The following is a 9193-nucleotide window of genomic DNA, read 5'->3' on the forward strand; positions in this document are numbered from 1 at the left end:
GACAGATTGTTTTTCGGCCAGGCTTAACATGATAACATATCCTATGAAATGACTAAACTTCTCAAGGACGGCGAAGAAAGCTCTAATTCCCGCCATTTTTTGTTAATTCACCATGAATTAAAAGAGTAGACATGCGAGGGCCTATTTAAGACACTGAATTCAATTGACCAACAGAGGTCGTTGTATTGCTTAGACTGCCTAGTCCAATTGTGGGTGTAACCATAGTTGTCACATGACACGGCTGCGAGGGTTTTTTTTTCCATTTTTATTTTTAAATTGATTTATTTATTTATATGATTTTGCATTTCACAGGGTCAGGGGGCCCTAGGGTCCCGCTCCGCGCCTGCCTGAGCCCGGCTTCGCTCCGCTCGCCTTCGGATCGCTCAGGGTGTTCTTAGCTTCAGAGATCCAACTATGTTTCTCAAACATGGTGGCTAAAATTTTCAGTCTGAGACATCTGAGGACCTATTTAAAGTGATACAGCTGAGAGTTTTTTTTTTTTTTTTTTTTTAAGGCCACACTGGGCGGAGCTTAGATCGCGCAAGTCAGAGAACTCTCCCAAAAAACACACAGAGAACGAGACAGATTGTTTTTCGGCCAGGCTTAACATGATAACATATCCTATGAAATGACTAAACTTCTCAAGGACGGCGAAGAAAGCTCTAATTCCCGCCATTTTTTGTTAATTCACCATGAATTAAAAGAGTAGACATGCGAGGGCCTATTTAAGACACTGAATTCAATCGACCAAAAGAGGTCGTTGTATTGCTTAGACTGCCTAGTCCAATTGTGGGTGTAACCATAGTTGTCACATGACACGGCTGAGAGGGTTTTTTTTTCCATTTTTATTTTTATATTGATTTATTTATTTATATGATTTTGCATTTCACAGGGTCAGGGGGCCCTAGGGTCCCGCTCCAAGCCTGCCTGAGCTCGGCTCGCTCAGGGTGTTCTTACCTTCAGAGATCCAACTATGTTTCTCAAACATGGTGGCTAAAATTTTCAGTCTGAGACATCTGAGGACCTATTTAAAGTGATACAGCTGAGAGTTTTTTTTTTGTTTTTTTTTTTTGGCCACACTGGGCGGAGCTTAGATCGCGCAAGTCAGAGAACTCTCCCAAAAAACACACATAGAACGAGACAGATTGTTTTTCGGCCAGGCTTAACATGATAACATATCCTATGAAATGACTAAACTTCTCAAGGACGGCGAAGAAAGCTCTAATTCCCGCCATTTTTTGTTAATTCACCATGAATTAAAAGAGTAGACATGGGAGGGCCTATTTAAGACACTGAATTCAATATGTAGTAGAGGTCGCTGTATTGCTTAGACTGCCTAGTCCAATTGTGGGTGTACCCACAGCTGTCACATGAAACAGCTGAGAGTTTTTTTTTTTGTTTTTTTTTTGGCCACACTGGGCGGAGCTTAGATCGCGCAAGTCAGAGAACTCTCCCAAAAACACACAGAGAACGAGACAGATTGTTTTTCGGCCAGGCTTAACATGATAACATATCCTATGAAATGACTAAACTTCTCAAGGACGGCGAAGAAAGCTCTAATTCCCGCCATTTTTTGTTAATTCACCATGAATTAAAAGAGTAGACATGGGAGGGCCTATTTAAGACACTGAATTCAATCGTGCAGTAGAGGTCGTTGTATTGCTTAGACTGCCTAGTCCAATTGTGGGTGTATCCACAACTGTCACATGACACAGCTGAGAGTTTTTTTTTTTTGTTTTTTTTTGGCCACACTGGGCGGAGCTTAGATCGCGCAAGTCAGAGAACTCTCCCAAAAAACACACAGAGAACGAGACAGATTGTTTTTCGGCCAGGCTTAACATGATAACATATCCTATGAAATGACTAAACTTCTCAAGGACGGCGAAGAAAGCTCTAATTCCCGCCATTTTTTGTTAATTCACCATGAATTAAAAGAGTAGACATGGGAGGGCCTATTTAAGACACTGAATTCAATATGCAGTAGAGGTCGTTGTATTGCTTAGACTGCCTAGTCCAATTGTGGGTGTATCCACAACTGTCACATGACACAGCTGAGAGTTTTTTTTTTTTTTTTTTTTTTTGGCCACACTGGGCGGAGCTTAGATCGCGCAAGTCAGAGAACTCTCCCAAAAAACACACAGAGAACGAGACAGATTGTTTTTCGGCCAGGCTTAACATGATAACATATCCTATGAAATGACTAAACTTCTCAAGGACGGCGAAGAAAGCTCTAATTCCCGCCATTTTTTGTTAATTCACCATGAATTAAAAGAGTAGACATGGGAGGGCCTATTTAAGACACTGAATTCAATCGGGCAGTAGAGGTCGCTGTATTGCTTAGACTGCCTAATCCAATTGTGGGTGTATCCACAGCTGTCACATGACACAGCTGAGAGTTTTTTTTTTTTTTTTTTTTTTTTCTCCACACTGGGCGGAGCTTAGATCGCGCAAGTCAGAGAACTCTCCCAAACAACACACAGAGAACGAGACAGATTGTTTTTCGGCCAGGCTTAACATGATAACATATCCTATGAAATGACTAAACTTCTCAAGGACGGCGAAGAAAGCTCTAATTCCCGCCATTTTTTGTTAATTCACCATGAATTTAAAGAGTAGACATGCGAGGGCCTATTTAAGACACTGAATTCAATCGACCAACAGAGGTTGTTGTATTGCTTAGACTGCCTAGTCCAATTGTGGGTGTAACCATAGTTGTCACATGACACGGCTGAGAGGGTTTTTTTTTTCCATTTTTATTTTTATATTGATTTATTTATTTATATGATTTTGCATTTCACAGGGTCAGGGGGCCCTAGGGTCCCGCTCCGCGCCGCCTTTGGCGGCGGCCTGAGGGGGCCCTAGGGTCCCGCTCCAAGCCTGCCTGAGCCCGGCTCGCTCAGGGTGTTCTTAGCTTCAGAGATCCAACTATGTTTCTCAAACATGGTGGCTAAAATTTTCAGTCTGAGACATCTGAGGACCTATTTAAAGTGATACAGCTGAGAGTTTTTTTTTTGGCCACACTGGGCGGAGCTTAGATCGCGCAAGTCAGAGAACTCTCCCAAAAAACACACAGAGAACGAGACAGATTGTTTTTCGGCCAGGCTTAACATGATAACATATCCTATGAAATGACTAAACTTCTCAAGGACGGCGAAGAAAGCTCTAATTCCCGCCATTTTTTGTTAATTCACCATGAATTAAAAGAGTAGACATGGGAGGGCCTATTTAAGACACTGAATTCAATTGGGCAGTAGAGGTCGTTGTATTGCTTAGACTGCCTAGTCCAATTGTAGGTGTATCCACAACTGTCACATGACACAGCTGAGAGTTTTTTTTTTTTTTTTGGCCACACTGGGCGGAGCTTAGATCGCGCAAGTCAGAGAACTCTCCCAAAAAACACACAGAGAACGAGACAGATTGTTTTTCGGCCAGGCTTAACATGATAACATATCCTATGAAATGACTAAACTTCTCAAGGACGGCGAAGAAAGCTCTAATTCCCGCCATTTTTTGTTAATTCACCATGAATTAAAAGAGTAGACATGCGAGGGCCTATTTAAGACACTGAATTCAATTGACCAACAGAGGTCGTTGTATTGCTTAGACTGCCTAGTCCAATTGTGGGTGTAACCATAGTTGTCACATGACACGGCTGAGAGGGTTTTTTTTTCCATTTTTATTTTTAAATTGATTTATTTATTTATATGATTTTGCATTTCACAGGGTCAGGGGGCCCTAGGGTCCCGCTCCGCGCCTGCCTGAGCCCGGCTTCGCTCCGCTCGCCTTCGGATCGCTCAGGGTGTTCTTAGCTTCAGAGATCCAACTATGTTTCTCAAACATGGTGGCTAAAATTTTCAGTCTGAGACATCTGAGGACCTATTTAAAGTGATACAGCTGAGAGTTTTTTTTTTTTTTTTTTTTTAAGGCCACACTGGGCGGAGCTTAGATCGCGCAAGTCAGAGAACTCTCCCAAAAAACACACAGAGAACGAGACAGATTGTTTTTCGGCCAGGCTTAACATGATAACATATCCTATGAAATGACTAAACTTCTCAAGGACGGCGAAGAAAGCTCTAATTCCCGCCATTTTTTGTTAATTCACCATGAATTAAAAGAGTAGACATGCGAGGGCCTATTTAAGACACTGAATTCAATCGACCAAAAGAGGTCGTTGTATTGCTTAGACTGCCTAGTCCAATTGTGGGTGTAACCATAGTTGTCACATGACACGGCTGAGAGGGGTTTTTTTTCCATTTTTATTTTTATATTGATTTATTTATTTATATGATTTTGCATTTCACAGGGTCAGGGGGCCCTAGGGTCCCGCTCCGCGCCGCCTTCGGCGGCGGCCTGAGGGGGCCCTAGGGTCCCGCTCCAAGCCTGCCTGAGCTCGGCTCGCTCAGGGTGTTCTTACCTTCAGAGATCCAACTATGTTTCTCAAACATGGTGGCTAAAATTTTCAGTCTGAGACATCTGAGGACCTATTTAAAGTGATACAGCTGAGAGTTTTTTTTTTGTTTTTTTTTTTTGGCCACACTGGGCGGAGCTTAGATCGCGCAAGTCAGAGAACTCTCCCAAAAAACACACATAGAACGAGACAGATTGTTTTTCGGCCAGGCTTAACATGATAACATATCCTATGAAATGACTAAACTTCTCAAGGACGGCGAAGAAAGCTCTAATTCCCGCCATTTTTTGTTAATTCACCATGAATTAAAAGAGTAGACATGGGAGGGCCTATTTAAGACACTGAATTCAATATGCAGTAGAGGTCGCTGTATTGCTTAGACTGCCTAGTCCAATTGTGGGTGTATCCACAGCTGTCACATGAAACAGCTGAGAGTTTTTTTTTTTGTTTTTTTGTTGGCCACACTGGGCGGAGCTTAGATCGCGCAAGTCAGAGAACTCTCCCAAAAACACACAGAGAACGAGACAGATTGTTTTTCGGCCAGGCTTAACATGATAACATATCCTATGAAATGACTAAACTTCTCAAGGACGGCGAAGAAAGCTCTAATTCCCGCCATTTTTTGTTAATTCACCATGAATTAAAAGAGTAGACATGGGAGGGCCTATTTAAGACACTGAATTCAATCGGGCAGTAGAGGTCGTTGTATTGCTTAGACTGCCTAGTCCAATTGTGGGTGTATCCACAACTGTCACATGACACAGCTGAGAGTTTTTTTTTTTGTTTTTTTTTTGGCCACACTGGGCGGAGCTTAGATCGCGCAAGTCAGAGAACTCTCCCAAAAAACACACAGAGAACGAGACAGATTGTTTTTCGGCCAGGCTTAACATGATAACATATCCTATGAAATGACTAAACTTCTCAAGGACGGCGAAGAAAGCTCTAATTCCCGCCATTTTTTGTTAATTCACCATGAATTAAAAGAGTAGACATGGGAGGGCCTATTTAAGACACTGAATTCAATCGGGCAGTAGAGGTCGCTGTATTGCTTAGACTGCCTAGTCCAATTGTGGGTGTATCCACAGCTGTCACATGACACAGCTGAGAGTTTTTTTTTTTGGCCACACTGGGCGGAGCTTAGATCGCGCAAGTCAGAGAACTCTCCCAAAAACACACAGAGAACGAGACAGATTGTTTTTCGGCCAGGCTTAACATGATAACATATCCTATGAAATGACTAAACTTCTCAAGGACGGCGAAGAAAGCTCTAATTCCCGCCATTTTTTGTTAATTCACCATGAATTAAAAGAGTAGACATGGGAGGGCCTATTTAAGACACTGAATTCAATCGGGCAGTAGAGGTCGTTGTATTGCTTAGACTGCCTAGTCCAATTGTGGGTGTATCCACAACTGTCACATGACACAGCTGAGAGTTTTTTTTTTTTTTTTTTTTTTTGGCCACACTGGGCGGAGCTTAGATCGCGCAAGTCAGAGAACTCTCCCAAAAAACACACATAGAACGAGACAGATTGTTTTTCGGCCAGGCTTAACATGATAACATATCCTATGAAATGACTAAACTTCTCAAGGACGGCGAAGAAAGCTCTAATTCCCGCCATTTTTTGTTAATTCACCATGAATTAAAAGAGTAGACATGGGAGGGCCTATTTAAGACACTGAATTCAATATGCAGTAGAGGTCGTTGTATTGCTTAGACTGCCTAGTCCAATTGTGGGTGTATCCACAACTGTCACATGACACAGCTGAGAGTTTTTTTTTTTTTTTTTTTTTTTTTGGCCACACTGGGCGGAGCTTAGATCGCGCAAGTCAGAGAACTCTCCCAAAAAACACACAGAGAACGAGACAGATTGTTTTTCGGCCAGGCTTAACATGATAACATATCCTATGAAATGACTAAACTTCTCAAGGACGGCGAAGAAAGCTCTAATTCCCGCCATTTTTTGTTAATTCACCATGAATTAAAAGAGTAGACATGGGAGGGCCTATTTAAGACACTGAATTCAATCGGGCAGTAGAGGTCGCTGTATTGCTTAGACTGCCTAATCCAATTGTGGGTGTATCCACAGCTGTCACATGACACAGCTGAGAGTTTTTTTTTTTTTTTTTTTTTTTCTCCACACTGGGCGGAGCTTAGATCGCGCAAGTCAGAGAACTCTCCCAAAAAACACACAGAGAACGAGACAGATTGTTTTTCGGCCAGGCTTAACATGATAACATATCCTATGAAATGACTAAACTTCTCAAGGACGGCGAAGAAAGCTCTAATTCCCGCCATTTTTTGTTAATTCACCATGAATTAAAAGAGTAGACATGGGAGGGCCTATTTAAGACACTGAATTCAATCGGGCAGTAGAGGTCGCTGTATTGCTTAGACTGCCTAGTCCAATTGTAGGTGTATCCACAACTGTCACATGACACAGCTGAGAGTTTTTTTTTGTTTTGTTTTTTTTTTGGCCACACTGGGCAGAGCTTAGATCGCGCAAGTCAGAGAACTCTCCCAAAAAACACACAGAGAACGAGACAGATTGTTTTTCGGCCAGGCTTAACATGATAACATATCCTATGAAATGACTAAACTTCTCAAGGACGGCGAAGAAAGCTCTAATTCCCGCCATTTTTTGTTAATTCACCATGAATTAAAAGAGTAGACATGGGAGGGCCTATTTAAGACACTGAATTCAATATGCAGTAGAGGTCGTTGTATTGCTTAGACTGCCTAGTCCAATTGTGGGTGTATCCACAACTGTCACATGACACAGCTGAGAGTTTTTTTTTTTTTTTTTTTTTTTTGGCCACACTGGGCGGAGCTTAGATCGCGCAAGTCAGAGAACTCTCCCAAAAAACACACAGAGAACGAGACAGATTGTTTTTCGGCCAGGCTTAACATGATAACATATCCTATGAAATGACTAAACTTCTCAAGGACGGCGAAGAAAGCTCTAATTCCCGCCATTTTTTGTTAATTCACCATGAATTAAAAGAGTAGACATGGGAGGGCCTATTTAAGACACTGAATTCAATCGGGCAGTAGAGGTCGCTGTATTGCTTAGACTGCCTAATCCAATTGTGGGTGTATCCACAGCTGTCACATGACACAGCTGAGAGTTTTTTTTTTTTTTTTTTTTTTTTTCTCCACACTGGGCGGAGCTTAGATCGCGCAAGTCAGAGAACTCTCCCAAACAACACACAGAGAACGAGACAGATTGTTTTTTGGCCAGGCTTAACATGATAACATATCCTATGAAATGACTAAACTTCTCAAGGACGGCGAAGAAAGCTCTAATTCCCGCCATTTTTTGTTAATTCACCATGAATTTAAAGAGTAGACATGCGAGGGCCTATTTAAGACACTGAATTCAATCGACCAACAGAGGTTGTTGTATTGCTTAGACTGCCTAGTCCAATTGTGGGTGTAACCATAGTTGTCACATGACACGGCTGAGAGGGTTTTTTTTTTCCATTTTTATTTTTATATTGATTTATTTATTTATATGATTTTGCATTTCACAGGGTCAGGGGGCCCTAGGGTCCCGCTCCGCGCCGCCTTTGGCGGCGGCCTGAGGGGGCCCTAGGGTCCCGCTCCAAGCCTGCCTGAGCCCGGCTCGCTCAGGGTGTTCTTAGCTTCAGAGATCCAACTATGTTTCTCAAACATGGTGGCTAAAATTTTCAGTCTGAGACATCTGAGGACCTATTTAAAGTGATACAGCTGAGAGTTTTTTTTTTTTTTTTTTTTTTTGGCCACACTGGGCGGAGCTTAGATCGCGCAAGTCAGAGAACTCTCCCAAAAAACACACATAGAACGAGACAGATTGTTTTTCGGCCAGGCTTAACATGATAACATATCCTATGAAATGACTAAACTTCTCAAGGACGGCGAAGAAAGCTCTAATTCCCGCCATTTTTTGTTAATTCACCATGAATTAAAAGAGTAGACATGGGAGGGCCTATTTAAGACACTGAATTCAATATGCAGTAGAGGTCGTTGTATTGCTTAGACTGCCTAGTCCAATTGTGGGTGTATCCACAACTGTCACATGACACAGCTGAGAGTTTTTTTTTTTTTTTTTTTTTTGGCCACACTGGGCGGAGCTTAGATCGCGCAAGTCAGAGAACTCTCCCAAAAAACACACATAGAACGAGACAGATTGTTTTTCGGCCAGGCTTAACATGATAACATATCCTATGTAATGACTAAACTTCTCAAGGACGGCGAAGAAAGCTCTAATTCCCGCCATTTTTTGTTAATTCACCATGAATTAAAAGAGTAGACATGGGAGGGCCTATTTAAGACACTGAATTCAATAGGGCAGTAGAGGTCGCTGTATTGCTTAGACTGCCTAGTCCAATTGTGGGTGTATCCACAGCTGTCACATGACACAGCTGAGAGTTTTTTTTTTTTTTTTTTTTTTGGCCACACTGGGCGGAGCTTAGATCGCGCAAGTCAGAGAACTCTCCCAAAAACACACAGAGAACGAGACAGATTGTTTTTCGGCCAGGCTTAACATGATAACATATCCTATGAAATGACTAAACTTCTCAAGGACGGCGAAGAAAGCTCTAATTCCCGCCATTTTTTGTTAATTCACCATGAATTAAAAGAGTAGACATGCGAGGGCCTATTTAAGACACTGAATTCAATTGACCAACAGAGGTTGTTGTATTGCTTAGACTGCCTAGTCCAATTGTGGGTGTAACCATAGTTGTCACATGACACGGCTGAGAGGGTTTTTTTTTTCCATTTTTATTTTTAAATTGATTTATTTA

The sequence above is a fragment of the Hoplias malabaricus genome, chromosome 13, assembly GCF_029633855.1.
Source record: "Hoplias malabaricus isolate fHopMal1 chromosome 13, fHopMal1.hap1, whole genome shotgun sequence".
NCBI classification, from domain to species: Eukaryota; Metazoa; Chordata; class Actinopteri; order Characiformes; family Erythrinidae; genus Hoplias; species Hoplias malabaricus.